General features: G+C 51.2%; 1 protein-coding gene across 1 annotated transcript in view; it reads right to left on the bottom strand.

The window, feature by feature from the left end:
* Positions 1-17011, bottom strand: part of LOC135916588 (uncharacterized) — a 56777-nt gene that overhangs the window by 24191 nt on the left and 15575 nt on the right. The gene's annotated exons all lie outside the window — the stretch shown is intronic.

Genomic DNA, 17011 nt, shown 5'->3' with positions numbered 1-17011 from the left:
TTACGAACAGAAGCTGCCAACTGAACTGTTCAAACAGTCCATTACAATATATATATATATATATATATATATATATATATATATATATATATATATATATATATATATATTGAGAAAAGGTTTATTGGCGGCTCCTAATGTAACGGCACAGCAACCGGCAACGGCGAAGCAGCCCGAAGCACTGTCCAAACGGACGCCAGCAATCAACAGCGCGAGCCGAGACGAGCCGCGCGTTGGCAATGCGGCTGTGCCGCGAGGCGCGTCTTCTTCTTCACAATCTCCCCCCGGACAAAAAGAGCCATCCTGGCGCCTTAAGAATCGGGAGGCAGAGGGTCGTGGTAGGGCTTGAGACGCGAGACGTGGACAATGTCACGTCCACGCCGGCGCAAGTCTTCAGGTGGTGACAGGGGCTCAATGAGAAAATTCACCGGGGATGTTTGCTCCAAGACTCGGTAAGGCCCTTCGAATTTTGGGACGAGTTTCGAGGAAAGCCCCGGCGTTTGGAAAGGGACCGACAACCACACAAGAACGCCTGGAGCGTAGGTCGTGCTTGGATGCGTGTCGAGGCGGTTTTCTTTCTGGCGCTGCTGTTGCTCTGCCGTAAAGGAGCGCGCTAGCTGGCGGCATTCTTCGGCTTGTCGGGCGACGTCGGAAACAGGTAGACACTCGGAGGCGTCAGGACGGTATGGAAGGAGCGTGTCGATGGTATGCGTAGGCTCGCGGCCATACAGGAGGAAGAAAGGTGAAAATCCCGTAGTGGCCTGGATCGCGGTATTGTACGCGAACGTGATGAATGGAAGGATGCGGTCCCAGTTACCATGATCAGACGCCACGTACATAGAGAGCATATCACCAAGTGTGCGGTTAAATCGCTCTGTGAGCCCGTTAGTCTGTGGATGGTATGCCGTGCTTGTCCGATGAATAATATGGCATTCCGAAAGCAAACTTTCGACGACTTCGGAGAGGAAGGCGCGACCGCGATCGCTGAGGAGTTCCCGAGGTGCGCCGTGTCGAAGCACGAAGCGATGTAGGACGAAAGAGGCTACATCCCGCGCTGTAGCACTTGGTAAAGCAGCAGTTTCGGCGTAGCGTGTCAAATGATCAATAGCAACGACGATCCACCGATTGCCGTCTGGTGTCATAGGAAGTGGGCCGTATAGGTCGATGCCGACGCGATCGAAGGGTGTGGCAGGGCACGGGAGCGGCTGCAAGGCACCAGATGGGCGTAAAGGCGGCGATTTGCGGCGTTGACAGTCAAGACAGCACCGAACAAACTTGTGTACAAAATTGTACATGCCGCGCCAGTAGTAGCGGTGGCGAATGCGTTCGTACGTCTTGAAGACTCCGGCATGGCCACACTGCGGATCGTTGTGGAAAGCGGCACATATTTGAGACCTTAAGCTGCGGGGAACCACCAGAAGCCACCGACGACCATCAGGAGTGTAATTGCGACGGTGCAGCAGCTGGTCACGAATGGCAAAATGAACTGCTTGGCGTCGGAGGGTTCGGGATACAGGGATGGTCGACGATCCAGAAAGATAGTCGAAAAGAGAAGCGACCCACGGGTCACGACGTTGTGCGGTTGCAAAGGAGTCCATGTCGAGAGATGACACGGAATGTGCGGAAGTTGTTGCGCAGGCCGAGTCTGGAGGTAAAGGTGAACGAGACAAGGCATCTGCGTCGGAGTGTGTGCGTCCACTGCGGTAGACGACGCGAATATCGTACTCCTGGATGCGTAGTGCCCAACGGGCTAGGCGGCCAGTGGGATCTTTCAAGTTGGCGAGCCAACAAAGCGCATGGTGATCTGTGACCAAGTCGAATGGGCGCCCGTACAGATATGGTCGGAACTTGCCAAGTGCCCATACTAAAGCCAAGCACTCTTTTTCGGTCACGCTGTAATTGGCCTCAGGCTTTGTCAGTGTGCGACTCGCATAGGCGACTACATATTCGGGGTAGCCCTCCTTTCGTTGGGCGAGTACGGCGCCGAGACCGACCCCGCTGGCATCTGTATGTACTTCAGTTGCAGCTGACGGGTCGAAATGGCGAAGAATAGGTGGGGAGATGAGAAGACGACGCAGCGTAGCAAAGGCGGAGTCACATGCAGAGGACCAGGAGGAGAGGGCGGCGTCACCGCGTAGAAGCTGAGTCAATGGCGCCAAGATCGATGCGAAATTTCGAACAAAGCGCCGGAAATATGAGCATAGGCCCACGAAGCTTCGAAGTTCTTTGATGGTCTGAGGCTTCGGAAACTCAGCGACTGCTCGAAGTTTTGCAGGATCGGGTAGAACGCCATGCTTGGACACAACGTGGCCTAAAATGGTGAGCTCTCGCGCGGCGAAGCGGCACTTCTTGAGGTTGAGTTGAAGGCCAGCGTTCGTTAGACAGGTCAAAACTTGTCTAAGGCGGAGCAGGTGAGTAGGAAAATCAGGCGAGAAAACCACGACATCGTCGAGGTAACACAGACATATAGACCACTTGAGGCCACGCAGAGTGTTGTCCATGAGTCGTTCAAAGGTGGCAGGGGCGTTACAAAGCCCGAAAGGCATCACCTTAAATTCATATAAACCGTCAGGTGTAATGAACGCGGTTTTCTGGCGATCGGCCGCAGCCATGGGGACCTGCCAGTACCCTGAACGCAAGTCAAGGGACGAGAAAAATTCTGCGCCCTGAAGACTGTCGAGGGCGTCATCGATGCGCGGCAAAGGATAGACGTCTTTGCGCGTTACCTTATTTAACCGACGGTAGTCGACGCAAAAGCGAATAGACCCGTCCTTCTTGCGAACGAGAACGACAGGAGATGCCCAGGGACTGTGCGAAGGTTGAATAACATCACGGCGCAGCATATCTTCGACTTGGGTGATAATGACACGACGCTCTTCGGCAGAGACGCGATATGGTCGTTGACGTAACGGCTGATGTGAAGCGGTGTCAATGTAGTGCCGCACTTCCGACGTGCGGCCCAGGTGAGGTTGTGAAACGTCGAATGAACTTCTAAAGTTGTGCAGGAGATCAAGAAGGGCGGCGCGTTCGGCAGGTGTGAGGGTATCGGCGATGGCATGCGAGAACGCAACCCTGGACGTTTCTTCAAGCGCGGACATCGAAGATGCTTGGCCGGGGTCGACGTCAAAAGAGTCTCCAGGGACGTCAACCAAAGACGAAGAGTCGAGGAGTTCCACGAAGCCAAGGCATTCACCAACGAGCAACGTAAGAGGCGCACAGAGGGGATTGTAAAAGTAGAAATTGCTGCAGCCGCCAGCCATGTCAAGCGTCGCGAAGGGTAGTGGGAGATATTTACGGCTCATGAAGACGTCGGACGGCGTGAAGAGGACCGTTGCATCAGCGATGGCATCGCAAAAGACGGGGACGAGGGCGAAGGAGCCAGGTGGAATATCTGTGTCCTCGCGCACGGTAAGTTTAGAAGGGCGGTCGCAATCTTCGTCCAAGGGTGCGTCACAAGGGGAAAATTCAACTTCGGCGCGTGCGCAGTCGATCACGGCTTTATGACTGGATAAGAAGTCCCATCCGAGGATGACGTCATGCGAGCAGGTGGGAAGAACAATACACTCGACGATGTAAACAATGCCGTGAATAAGCACACGTACAGTACAGGCTGCGTGCGGAGTGACGGGCTGCGCGCTTGCCGTACGAAGCGACAGTCCAGAAAGCGGCGTGGTCACCTTGCGCAGCGAACGGCACAGTTTGGCGGCTATCACAGAAACGGCTGCGCCGGTATCCACAAGAGCGAATGTAGGAACACCTTCTACACAAATTTCGACCACGTTAGCAGGAGAGGCGCGAGGACTTTGACAGTTCGAATGGGGCGCAGTTCTTGCCTCTTGAACTGCGACGTTCAGTTTTCCTGGTCAGGTGGTGCGGGTCGCCGACGCATTGGGGAGAGCGAGCGTCGGCGAGGGGATGGCGAGCGACGCGAAGGAAATTCTGGGATGTCAGCACGAGCATACGGTTGGGGGGAAGGAGCGGCGTATTGGCGAAATGGCTGGCTGCCGTACTGGAAGGGCCGCGAGGCGTCGCCGAACGCTGGAGGACGACGGCGGCAATATCGGGCGACGTGTCCAGGAGTGCAGCAAGAATAACAGATGGGTCGGTTGTCAGGTGTCCGCCAAGGATTAGCTCGCGGTGCGGTCCAAGATGTAGCATGGGCTTCCGGTGGCAGCGGTTGGGACTGGGTCGTGAAAGACGCCGGTGGAGGCCTGCGTACTGCCTGGGCGTACGTAAGAGGCGCGGCCACAGGCAGGACTGGCTGCGCATAGGTGAGAGGCGTGGCGACAGGCTGCACTGCCCGCGTAGAGTTGAGATTCACGGCTGCAGGCGGCTGATGTGGTGCGGAAGGGACAACGTGGGCGACCTCTTCGGAAATGAGGGTGCGGAGCGTGTTTGGAAGACGGGAGGTGGGCTCCTGAGTGAAGGGGACTAAAGAAAGTTGGCGAGCAACTTCCTCACGCACAAAGTCCTTGACCCGCTGAAAGAATGAGGATGGGTCGTACATGTTGTCAAGGCTCGCCAACAAGTCGTCGCTTCCCAAAGGACGCCGAGTCGAAGCGCGTTGCTTCCTCAACTCATCGTAACTTTGGCACAGGCTGACAACTTCAGACACAGTGCGCGGATTCCTGGCTAGGAGCATCTGGAATGCGCCGTCATCGATGCCTTTCAGTATATGGCGAATTCGCTCAGCTTCTGGCATTGCGGCGTTGACTCGTTTACAAAGGTCCACGACGTCTTCTATGTAGCTTGTGAACGTTTCCGCCGTCTGCTGTGCTCGGGCGCGCAAGCGCTGTTCGGCACGGAGCTTGCGAACAGCGGGTCGGCCGAACACTTCCGTAAAGGTTGTCTTGAAGACTGACCATGTGGGCACGTCACTTTCGTGGTTGTGAAACCACAGTTGGGCAACACCAGCCAGATAAAAGATGACGTGAGTTAACTTGGCAGGATCATCCCACTTGTTGTGTGCGCTCACCCGTTCATACGACGCAAACCAGTCTTCTACGTCTTCGTCGTCTGCACCGCTGAAGACCTTGGGGTCCCGTTGTCGTGGAACGCCGGTGCAGGTGACGGACTGTGGCGTCGGTGCCGTTTGGGAGGAGCTGTCGGTCATGGCGGGTGGTAGCGTTCGTGATCTCAGCTCCAGGGTTTCAAGCGACGGGGTTTGAGTCCCAGCACCTCCACCAATTGAGAAAAGGTTTATTGGCGGCTCCTAATGTAACGGCACAGCAACCGGGAACGGCGAAGCAGCCCGAAGCACTGTCCAAACGGACGCCAGCAATCAACAGCGCGAGCCGAGACGAGCCGCGCGTTGGCAATGCGGCTGTGCCGCGAGGCGCGTCTTCTTCTTCACAATATATATATATATATATATATATATATATATATATATATATATATGTATATATTACGGGGAGACAATTATTGTATTTACAATATATATCGTTACAAGGTTGTAGCGTAGTAGCCATCTACCGATCCTCCTCTTCACCTCCAGTTCTGTCCCCGTCGGCAGAAACTCAAACCTGACATTACCCTAGGCGGCAGAAGCCCCTAGGCTGTTGAAGCAGCGTGCGAGTTATAGGGCTTTAGTCGCGAAACATGCAAGCTATCACTTCTCGGTGGGGCTGCAGACGTCGAAGTCTTAGGTGATATCTCATATATGAAGGTGGTTACTTAGCGAAGAGCTGGGTATGGCCCCACATATCGCGACATCACTTTTTCTTAAAGGCGGACGCGACGGCAGGGTAACCAAAGCAGTACAAGTGAGCCAGGGATGAAATGAGAGTCCCGACTCCGACTGTCGTAACGGTGCTTTTGGTTATTCTGATACGCCAGAAGACTGTCACGGGCAATGCGACGTGCGGCGGTCGCGCCAACAATGGCATCGTGAGCATAGCACGTGGTAGTGTTGGCATCGGAAGGGAGCAGCTAGTCAAGAGGGAGGAGTCGGTCAGGGCCATATAGTAGATAGAACGGAGAATCACCAGTAATATCGTGATGCAACGAATTGTATGCAAACGTCACGAAAGGTAAGGTGCAATCCCAATCCAGGTGATAATCAGACACGTATATGGGGAGAATGTCCGTTAGTGTACGGTCGAGACGCTTGGTAAGTCCGTTTGTCTATGTGTGGTAAGCCGTCGTGAACTTGTGGGACGGTGAGCAAGAGTGAAGAAGCTGGTCGACATCCTTAGAAAGAAAACACCGGCCCCCATCAGTGAGTAGCTGACATGGGGCACCATGATGTAGGATCACTTCATGAAGGAGAAAATTTGCCACATCAGTTGCGCAGCTCGTAGGGAGCTGCCCGCGTTGCCCCAATGCCCGCGTTGTGGCATAACGCGTGGTATAGTGCATCGCAACGGCCACCCACTTGGTGCCCGGGGATGAAGTTGGAAATGGGCCAAGGAGGTCCACACCGACGTGGAAAAATGGCCTAGTGGGAATATCTATACGCTGAAGGTGCCCAATGGGAGACAATGGAGGCTTCTTGCGGTGTTGTCAAAGTTCGCAGGCAGGGACGTAGCTTCGAACAGAGAGATATAGTCCAGGCCGCAAAAATTGCCTGCGCACACGGTCGTAGGTACGGTAGACACCCAAATGACCAGCGATGGGCACATGGTATAAGTGCGATAGAATTGTCGAGCGCAGATGCTAGGAAACGACGAAAAGCGGTTCAGAACCATGTGGATTCAGTTTGCGTCGGTATAAGGTCCCGTCCTGGAGAGCAAGCACACGTAGGGAAACGTCCTGTTGTTCCGAGGTAAGGCTTTGGATGATGGATCACGAATATGAATCACGACGCTGCTCGTCGACGATGCTTGAGAAGTCAGAGATAGACAAAACGCAGGTTTCTGTATCGGTTTCGGTGTAGTCTAGAGGGTCGACAGGATAGCGGGGGCGGCATTCGGCGTCCTTATGTAGCCACCCAGATTTGTAGGACACGGAAAAGGTGTAATCTTTCATGCGTAAAGCCCAGCGGCCAAGATGGCCTGTCGGGTCTCTGTGTGAGGACAGCCAACATAAGGCAGGACGATCTGTCACGATCGTGAAATGTTAACCGAACAGGTAAGAGCGGAAATAACAATGGAACAAACAAGGGCCAAGCATTCACCTTCTAATATGGAGTAGTTGCGCTTTGGTGCTTAAACAAGACGGCTAACGTACGCGATCACGCGATTGTTATCCCGCTGTGGTTGGGACAAGATAGCGCCAATGCCATGGCCGCTAGCATCAGGGCGAACTGCTGTATAGGCATGCAAATGAAAGTGACTCACCTCGGGTGGATTGATAGGGTGACCGATAAGCGCTGAAATTGCTGCAGCCTGGTCGGGTCCCCAACGAAAACTGGCGCTCTTTTTGAGGAGTTCTGTGGGAGGACGACCGATTTCAGCAAAGTCCAGGATAAATCGCCAAAAATAGAAACACAGCCCTAGGAAACTTCGGATAACGGTAGAAGAACGCGGAAGTGGAAACTCCCCAACCGCATGATCTTTATCAGGATCAGGCTAGACGCCAGCAGTCTCATGTTGAATTCCAATGGCAGAGTCGGAGCAGCCGACGGACTCCGCGATCGAGCACTCGACTCTGGCGTAGAGCAACGCCTCCGAATCCGCCAGCTAACTCTATGCCGCCAGTGGAACACAATCTGCGCCGCCGGAGCAAGGCGGAAGCGGAACTTCTGTCGCCGAGTTACCCAGGATGCCTTGCGTGTTGTCATTTCCTTCCGCTGTTTACTCACAGCACCGCCGCACCGGTCACTTGTCTCTTCAACGCTGTTCACCTGTTTTTTTAAAAGTGCGGAATAGATATCTCGCCAAGCGTGCAGCAGCTTTTGCTTCCTCGCGAGTCATGACCGGTGCCGCCTCGCAGTAGACAAATGTAGTAAAGAAAATACGTCACGCAGAGTTCCAGTCTACTCCGCCGATTTTGGCGGAGCATCTTTTTCTGCTCCACGGACCGACTACCGCTCTGAATCCCCTCCGACTCTTTCAGTGGAACACCTTACTCCCGCCCTCACTCTGTCATTGGGACAAACTTGCTCCGAAACGAGCAGAAAAACTTGCTCCGACTCCGCCATTGGAATTCAACATAAAGAAGTGACCAAGTACTCGGATTTGGCGGTGGCCGAAATGGCATTTTGCAGGATTCAGTTGTAGGCCAGCTCGTCGACAAACAGCAAGGGTAGCTGAGAGTCGGTGGAGCTGGCTCTCAAACGTCGGTGAAAAAACAATGACGTCATCAAGGTAGCAGAGACATGTGGTCCATTTGAATCCGCGCAGAAAATCAATCATGCGCTCGAATGTAGCAGGGGCATTGCACAGTCCCAAAGGCATCACTATAAATTGGTGGAGACCATCTTCGGTGGCGAAAGCGGTCTTTTCGCGATGTCATTCATCCACTGTGATTTGCCAGTAGCCGGAGCGCAAATTAATCGACGAAAAATAACTGGCACCGTGTACGCTGTCTAGGGCGTCATCAATAAGCGCAAGCAGATACAATCATTTTTGGTAATCTCATTGAGGGCACGGTGATCGATACAAGATCGCCAGATATTGCCCTTCTTTTTCATTAAACTACAGGCGACGCCCACGGACTGCTGGAAGACTCCATAATATCTTGGGAGTGCATTTTGTGCACATCCGTTTGGATCCCCTGGCGTTCAGCCGCAGATACACGGTAGGGCCGCCGGTGTATACGAGGTGTGTCACCAGTGTGGATTGGACGTGACGACACGAGTTCGACCTAGTGGGCAATTGCGAAAATCAAAGATCTCTTCACAGGACATCAGAATGCGGCTAAGGGCGTCGGCGTAAGCATGTCGTAGATCAGTAGCTAACATTGGCGTAAACTTGTTGCGTGAAGTAGGAGGGACAGAAGCTGCAGAAGTGTCGAATAGTGGTTCGGGTGCCAGAACAACTACTCCACAGCCTTCCAAAAGGGGACATCACAGCGATATATACATCCTCAGGAAGCACTTGCAGACACGAACTAAAGTTCGGAGGAGGAAGCCACGCTCGACTGTTGACAATAGTTACAATTGAGCTCAATTGTGCTGTTTGACATGCCAGGAGGACGTCGCAAGGTGGGGACACCACGTAAGAACCATGTCGAAGTGATGGAGAAGGTGAGATGAGGAAGTAACTCGCAGCATCAGGTTGCAGTACAACGAATTCAGTAGAACGAAGTCCGGACTTGTGGTCGTTGGTCGTGTCGGCAAAGTAATTGGGCAGTCGGGGCGAAGGGCGCCTGCTGCAGAGCGAAGAAGTGCTGAATGGGTCGTCAAAGTTGATTCCAATAATCACTTCGTGGGGACACTTGGTCAGTGCAGTGAGCAGGAATAACGCTAGGCTGCCGGCAATCGTAAGACGGGCGGCACACATTCCAATCACGGCTGTTCTACTGCCATTAGCTACTCGAACGGCAGGCCACTCGGCAGGTGCCAAGAATTTAAGGAGACAGCTACGGTGATCTGATCGCATAACCGACATCTGAGCGCAAGTATAGATGAGGGCTTGAACGGGTATCATCAACAAAAATTCCAACATGGTTCGATCGAGCAGCGGGGGTCAGGAGAGGTTACGCAGTACGAGTCGTCAATGCAGCCTCACCTCTGGGGGCTGCATTGCTTAGTTTGCCGAGAAGCGGACCGTGTAGGACGGCGACGAGGGACGTCGAGGTTTAGGCGAACGGGACTGACGGCGTTGCGGCGAGGGCGAGCAGCTAGTGGTATTTACCCGAGAGGGAAGGCCAGCATGGTATCATTGAGAGAGAGGCGACAGACGCGGAGGGTCTCGGTGGAAGTGGCGATGAGCATATGGTTGAGGCGATGAGTACCGGCGGCAAAGTAATTTGGCCTGTAATCCGGCGTTGGCCACTCAGAGGGGTTCCGATATCGATTCGGGAACGACTGTCCAGGTGCAGTAGAGGCAATGACAGGAGCGGTAGGGTTGAAACGTGGGCGGTTGGCAGAGATGATGTCCATGTTTGCAATTTCTTGGCGGACAACAGCTTGAATTAGCGAGATGGTCATGTTGTCATGCGTATGGGGACAGTGAGAATTTTGTACCCTAGCCTCAAGTTCGCGACAGATGACCTGTGTGAAGCTTGTCGCTGGAGGTGCATATGGCGCCTGAGGGCCGTTGTAGGATAAAGTGGCAGCCGTATTCGGAAGTCGGTCGAAGCATTGTACAATGCGTTTGCGCTTCGCTTTCTCATAATTCTGTCATTACTTATTGATGGACGCAACCATTGAGCAGTTCCTGCAAAGCAGGAGGTTGAACGCATTGTCCACGATACCCTTGAAGATGTGTCCAACCTTATCGGCCTCCAGCATGTGCGCGTCTGCGTTATGGCAGAGAGCCAGAACGTCTTGAATACGCGTGACGTACGAATCGGTTGATCTCTCGACACGACACACTCGCTCTTGCTTGGCCTCCTTTCGACGTCCTACAAGTCTGCCGAAAAGATCGCGTAGCTTTTCCTTGCAGCAGTCCCAGCTTTTAATGCCAGCTTCATGCGTCTTGAACGATACCTTCGCGGTTCTTCTGCGAAGGTATCGAAGTACAAGATCACGTTGGCCAGCGTTGGTGTCGCATCCCACTTGTGCTTACCGACGTGTTCATACGACGTCAGCCAGTCTTCGAAGTCGACCTAGCCAGCGCCGATGAAGATTCCCGGGTGATCTATCTGTGTTAGCACTACCTCCGCTGGTGTCTGAGCGGCGGAGGCAGCGTCAGTAGCCATAACAGCGGAACCAATGTGACTCCCGCTGCGAAGATCCAGGGCTGGCTTGTGGCAAGAGTACTCGGCACCTCCACCAAATGTTATGGGGCGGAAATAAATGTATTTACAATATATACGGTTACAAGGCTGTAGCTCAGTAGCCAGGGTAACGCCAACTACCGATCCTCGAGACACTTCAACCCCCTCTTCCCCTCCCAACGTGCTTTTGTCCACAGCGGCACGAACTCGTAGGTCGCAATCCACACACACACACACACACACACACACACACACACACACATATATATATATATATATATATATATATATATATATATATATATATATATATATATATATATATATATATATATATATATATATAAAGTAATCTTGAGGTGCAAAGAGACAGAGTATGAGTATCTGCAAGTTGAGATGATCGAAGATCTTGCGTAAAGACACATCGGGGCGCTGTTCGGCAGTAATGTTGAAGAGTTGAATGATGGACAAGAGCTGCAGTCGGTCAGAGCCGCGTTGAGTGGGTGTAAGAGGTACCAGGACAGGAAGCCACAATGGGCGTGCAAACGGCCAGACTTCTAAAACGCAGAACATGTGTACTCTTGATGCCGCAGTGCCTAACGGCCAAGAAGGCCTACGCCATCTTTCGGTCCCGACCGACAGCAGAGGGCACGGTTCAATCGTCGTCAACGTTAAAAAAGGCTGCTATTACCTTGAGCGCATTTCGGATCTGTCTGGCAAAGAATTACTGCTTTCCGCCCGCATCAGGAAGGCGATTCTTTTGTCCACGGGCACTTCCGGGCCGGCTTCCCGGAATACATGGGTCATCTCTTCGGTGAAGATGGCGATGGTCACAATGGGCAGTTGCACTCGGGCTGCCAGCAGTAGTTCGGTACTCTCTCTTCCAACAACACTCGCAAACGTCGTTAGGAGGTTGTTTTATAAACAGGTCCCATGAATGGTCTACCGTTTCTCAAACCAATTTTTTGGCGGTGTCATCCCAGGAGAAGCACACATGAGCAGTTTGTCCTCAGATATCCAGGCGTTGAAGTTTGAAACTCTGCAAAATGTATTGAGCCAGGTTTCTGCGGGATCGGATGAAACCCCGCGCCAGATAGTTGGCTCACTGTGTTTTGGCAGTGTGATGATTGCAGGCGATGCTCAGTCCGTCACGCTGACAGTCAAGTTTCCTATGCTCTTTGTGGTCGTACCGGTTAGGAGCAGTGCTCCGGTTGCAAATTGTGCAGCCTGAGGCTAGTTCGATGGTACGGAACAGCATTGGCGTCCTCTTTACGATTTTGACTAGGCTCTCAGTTGGATGAGCCCATTCGGTACACGGAAAGAAAAAGCGCTTCCACCCTATGTCACTTTGCTGTGACTGTGAAGAACGCAGTGACAAAATTGTTAATAACGTGAAAGCAAGTAACACAGGTATAACGACAATAGCGGCTAGCACAGTCGGTGATCGTTGAAATCTCATATGGGAGCAAAGTGTGTCGGCTATATATATGAGTCGTCGAACGTTCCAGCGTAATCGCTGATGCGCCATGCTTTCCATAACTCATGTCACGCATACGTATCTCTAAATAACAAATCTCTACCTATTGCATAATTCATGTCGCGCATACAAAGTGATTACATAAAGTTCGGCGAGAGCATACAGAACAGAAAGCATTAACGATAACAATCGAGTAAGTTCCAAATCATGTCGGCGCGTGTTGCATTGAGCGATAATTTTAACTTAGCAGATAAAATTCAGTCCCTGGAAAAAGTATAAATAAGTGCATACGTCAATATGAAGTGGCCTTACTTTCGAAGGACAGCTTCTAGGTTTCCGACAACAGACAAGTTGCAATCGTAAGGCTTCAAAAACTACGTAACAGCCTAGTAAATCAAAAGGGCTACTGCCGATATACAATGACACCACACTGGAATACGTCCGGGCTGGTATCGCCGAAAAAGGACTTTGAACTTCTTTCAGATCAAAGCAAGCTATATTAAATGATGCATAAAGGAGACACCCGAGAAGAAGCATTGATCACGTACGTCGGTACGTCTTTTAGACGTAGCCTTGCATGCCAAGGAATGCAGGTCTCTCAACGAGGGCCTTGAAAAGGGAGACAGCTTGTATGAAAGCCTTGGAAAAGTACTTCTGTGCTTCAGGGAGTACGTTATAGCGGTAATCTTCCATGTAGAAAAGGCGTACTTCTAGATTTCTGTGCCGCAGCACAAGAGAGACGACGTTATCTTCTCGCGTTTTGCCGAAGGCAACCTAATGGACATTCAGCTTCAAGAATGGAGGATGACACGTGTCTTCTTTGCAGCTACGTGGAGCCCATTCCTGCACACCGCGACCATCCTTTACCAATGGGAAGTGGGCACCTAGGGCCATGGCACAAAGAGCGAACACACTGGCCGAGTCATCTTACCTAGATAGCCTGGTTATACGTTCCAACATCGAAGAAGCGGCGCAAGAACTTTGTCAAGGGAAGGAACTTATGACAAATAAATAAAAAATGGGGTTTGACATGCCGAAACCGCGATTTCATTTTCATGCATGCTGTAGTGGGGAACTTCAAAATAATTTGGACGACCATGAGTTCTTTGCACCTAAATCTAAATACATACGTGTTTCCCCATTTTGTTCTCATACAAATGCGGCCGAGTTGGCAGGGATTCGAGCCTACGACGTCGTGCTGAGCAGCCCTACACCATAGCCACTAACCAGCCACTAGCCACTACACCATAGCCACTACACCATAGCCACCATAGCCACATCAGGAATTATGAAGGCGGCAGGAATTATTAGGAAAAAATGGACCATGATTTCACCTAACCTAATGTTCCCCGTGGAGGGCTAGATAGAATCACACAATAAAACAAAGAATAGTACTACATCAGCACTTCGTCGAAGGTTTTTGCGTAGTTTGGAACCTGGCAACACTGCATGTTCGTGTTTCTTTAGACGGCGTACTTGTATTCGTGAAAGCCAACTTATACACTAACCGGGTTATCTTACAGACGGCGTCAGAATATTCGATGCACTTGGACTCGCTGCCGGTACACTATGGCCATAGGGATATTATTTCAAGAGCTGTGTTCAGGAGGAATAAGCTGGGTGGAGACCTTGTGCGACTACCTTAGTGAAGAATGGTAAGGCTAGCTCCGACAGCTTCCGCCACTTCAGGACATAATAGTTCCTCGCTTTCTTGATGGACGAGCTAATCTATCCAGCAAGTTGCACGTCTTCGGCGACGCCAGCCCAGCTGCGTGCGGAGAAGCGCATTACGCCGTCACGGACGTGCCTGAATGATCCCTGTCGCTTATCGCCAAGTTACGTGTGGCTCCTATAACAATAGCTGCTCTACCAGGTTTGGCACTTGTAGAGCATTGGTTGGCACAGGGCTGTTAACCTGCATGAACCGCGCAGTTGGTAACGTTCGTCTTCAGTACATCACGCGGAGCGGCTCTATTATTGTATTGTGAATTCGAGAAGACCACAATATGCAAGCAATTGGGGCCTGGTTGCATTACGGAAAGAATGTGCGCAACAGAACCATCCCGGTGGAGATACTACACTGCATCGGAGAATGCATTTGATCTGCTGACGCGTGGTGTAGCACTTGACAAAAGGATTTCCAGCTGCAAATGGGGGCATGGTCCATACTGGCTAAATGTAGAAATGGAGAAGTACCCTTTATAACAGTTAGCCTCGATGGATGCTGATGACGCTATCAGAATTGACGAAGCAGCAGTTCATTCAGCAACGGCAGCGAAAGTCTTCAGTGCAATCATAGAAATTGAGCGCTTCAGGAAGCTTCAGTGCTTGTGGAGGATCACAGCATGGGTGCTAAGATTTACAGACAGTTGCAGACAGAAAGAAAAAAACTGCTCATCTAATGGCGACAGAGTTTCTTTGTGCTGAACACTACTGGATTTACTATGTCTTGAAGCACGACTTCTCTACGTAATTCAGCTGCATAGCACGAGGACGACCAATGGAACTCACATCGCTTGTCGCCCATCTACGCCCATTCGTAGACATCGACTAAATTCTCAGAGTCGGCACATGTTCGTCCCTCATTAATTCACAACAAGAAGTGAAGCACCCAGTAATACTCCTAGCTAATTATTCATACTGAACTGCGGTAGCCCTCAGAGCTCATCACCAGGTCTTGCATAGTGGAGTGTGCGATACGTTTACACAGCTGAGAGTCGTGCTCAACTGGCCAAGCACGTATAACTGTCAGGATGGTTATACATAGGTGCGACCAGTGCAAATGGTTCGCCGCCACCGCAGGAAGTGCTCCAACCATACCTTTACCAAGTATCCCGATAATGAGGACAAACCCTTTTGAAGTTACTGGCGTGGGCTTCGCCCACCCGCTCTAGGCATGGACACAAGGAGGAGATTTCCAGCGATATTGATATGTTGAATTTTTCATCGTGTGGTTTCGCGAGTTCCCTTTGAGCCCATTTGAAGCAAGATACCTGAGGCATTTCCATTCGGTATGCCACATTTCGTCAACCGAAGAAGACTCCCTAGCGCTATCCGGACAATGCTTATATCTTTCAAAAAACCTCAGCTGACCTAAAACGGCTCTTTCACATGTTCGGAAGAAAAGTTGTGAGACATCTTTGCAACAACGGAATCTGATGGAAATTTATTCTACCGAATGCGCCATGGGTGACGAGGATGTTAGAAGTGGCATGGTCCAGTCAGTGAAATTTTCGCCGCGAATTTGTCAATATCTTAGGGTGGTAAACATGACAGAAGGAATGTTTGAGTTATGAAAAGTCTTTTTTGGGCTTCAGCATGAAACAAAAATATTTCTCTCACCAACGAAACGCACTATAAACGCAGCATAAAACTCTAGTCAACAACAAACTATGCACAACAGCATTTATTCAAACTAGTCACTAATGTCTAGGCCTTAAAGTCTAGGAAAGTTCAAATTATTTAAATTGAGTCGGCTGACATTGCAGCGTAGCCTGATTGTCGCTGTTTCCGACTAAAACTCTTGAGCCCGCCGGTGATATGTGGAGAGGATGCCACTGTCTCCGACCTCCAGTGCATGACTGATATCGTCAGAAAGTCAGGACGGTGAGTCCTGCGGATTGTAGTAGCAGAGGCTCTCAGTAACGACGCCGTCGGCCTGTAGCTAACGTCTCCGGCAGGGTGCCCACTGGGCTCACGGGTCGCAGCCGCGGCCGCTTAAGCACAGCCTCCACTAGACTGAAACCGCCTTCACGCGCCATTTGTCCCATCTGACCTCCAGGTCCTTCTGCTTCCCGTCGCCCCAGACCGTAGCTGGACTGCTATCTGCTGCTACGTGCCCTTTCGCAGTGTTGGCCACGTAGCTCAACGGGTATTATTCCATATTTCATCTTTCATAAATTCAGTTCTTTTTGTTCGTCCGCTTCCTTATTTTCTCCCACGCACTTTTTCTTTTTCTGTTTTCGCACCTCCTGCTCTCTTGCTCCTCTCTTTTATCCTTTTCTCTGTTTCTTTTTTACTTCATGGCTCTAAGATACTCGGCGAAGCCTTGCTCAACTTTGAAATATTTGAGACAGTGCTGACACAGGACGAAGCGATCATCAACTCGAGGCATCTCTCTTTCGCTGAGACACAAAGCAGAACCATGGCCTTTGGCGCCTACCGATATATTACTTAGACTATAGGTTCACTACCATACCATACGACACAGTTGAAGTTAACTGGCCACTCGGGGCGAGCATATGTCGTGGGTCGACACGCCTGCCTGACCTCCTGACAAGTTCTGGAAGCGATGACGAAAGCAATATCTTCTGCAACTCCGATCTGCTCATTTCGCAGCCACGAGAGTGGCCACTCAGGTGAAGGAAGGCGATGTCGTGAGCGTGCATTGTCGGACATGACCACGAAAACTATAGAAGGTCGCAAAGCTCATTAAAGTTTTTCAGAAGTTCAGACGGTCATGTGCGCTCCTAAAAGCTGAAGCAACAAGACGGTATGGTTAGAAGACGGCCCATACAAAATCTGCATCCATTAGAACCCTGTGATTGTCTGCGCCGCCGTGCTCGGAATGTTTTATTCGCATGCGCCGTCCGGGTCAAGAAAAGAAGAAGCATGTGGTTGAGACCGTGGAGAGAAGAGGAACTGTTTGAAGTACTTGGTGGGCTTAATACTAGCAGGCCGTCGCAGCAGTCTCATTATAATGCATTTGTTTAACCTATCGACAAGATCAAGTTTGTCTGCGACTACTATTATGCCATATTGCACAAA

The sequence above is a fragment of the Dermacentor albipictus genome, chromosome 2, assembly GCF_038994185.2.
Source record: "Dermacentor albipictus isolate Rhodes 1998 colony chromosome 2, USDA_Dalb.pri_finalv2, whole genome shotgun sequence".
In the NCBI taxonomy this organism is placed as follows: domain Eukaryota; kingdom Metazoa; phylum Arthropoda; class Arachnida; order Ixodida; family Ixodidae; genus Dermacentor; species Dermacentor albipictus.
The sequence above is the reverse complement of the archived record's forward strand: the minus strand, read 5'-3'. Positions and strand labels throughout refer to the sequence as shown.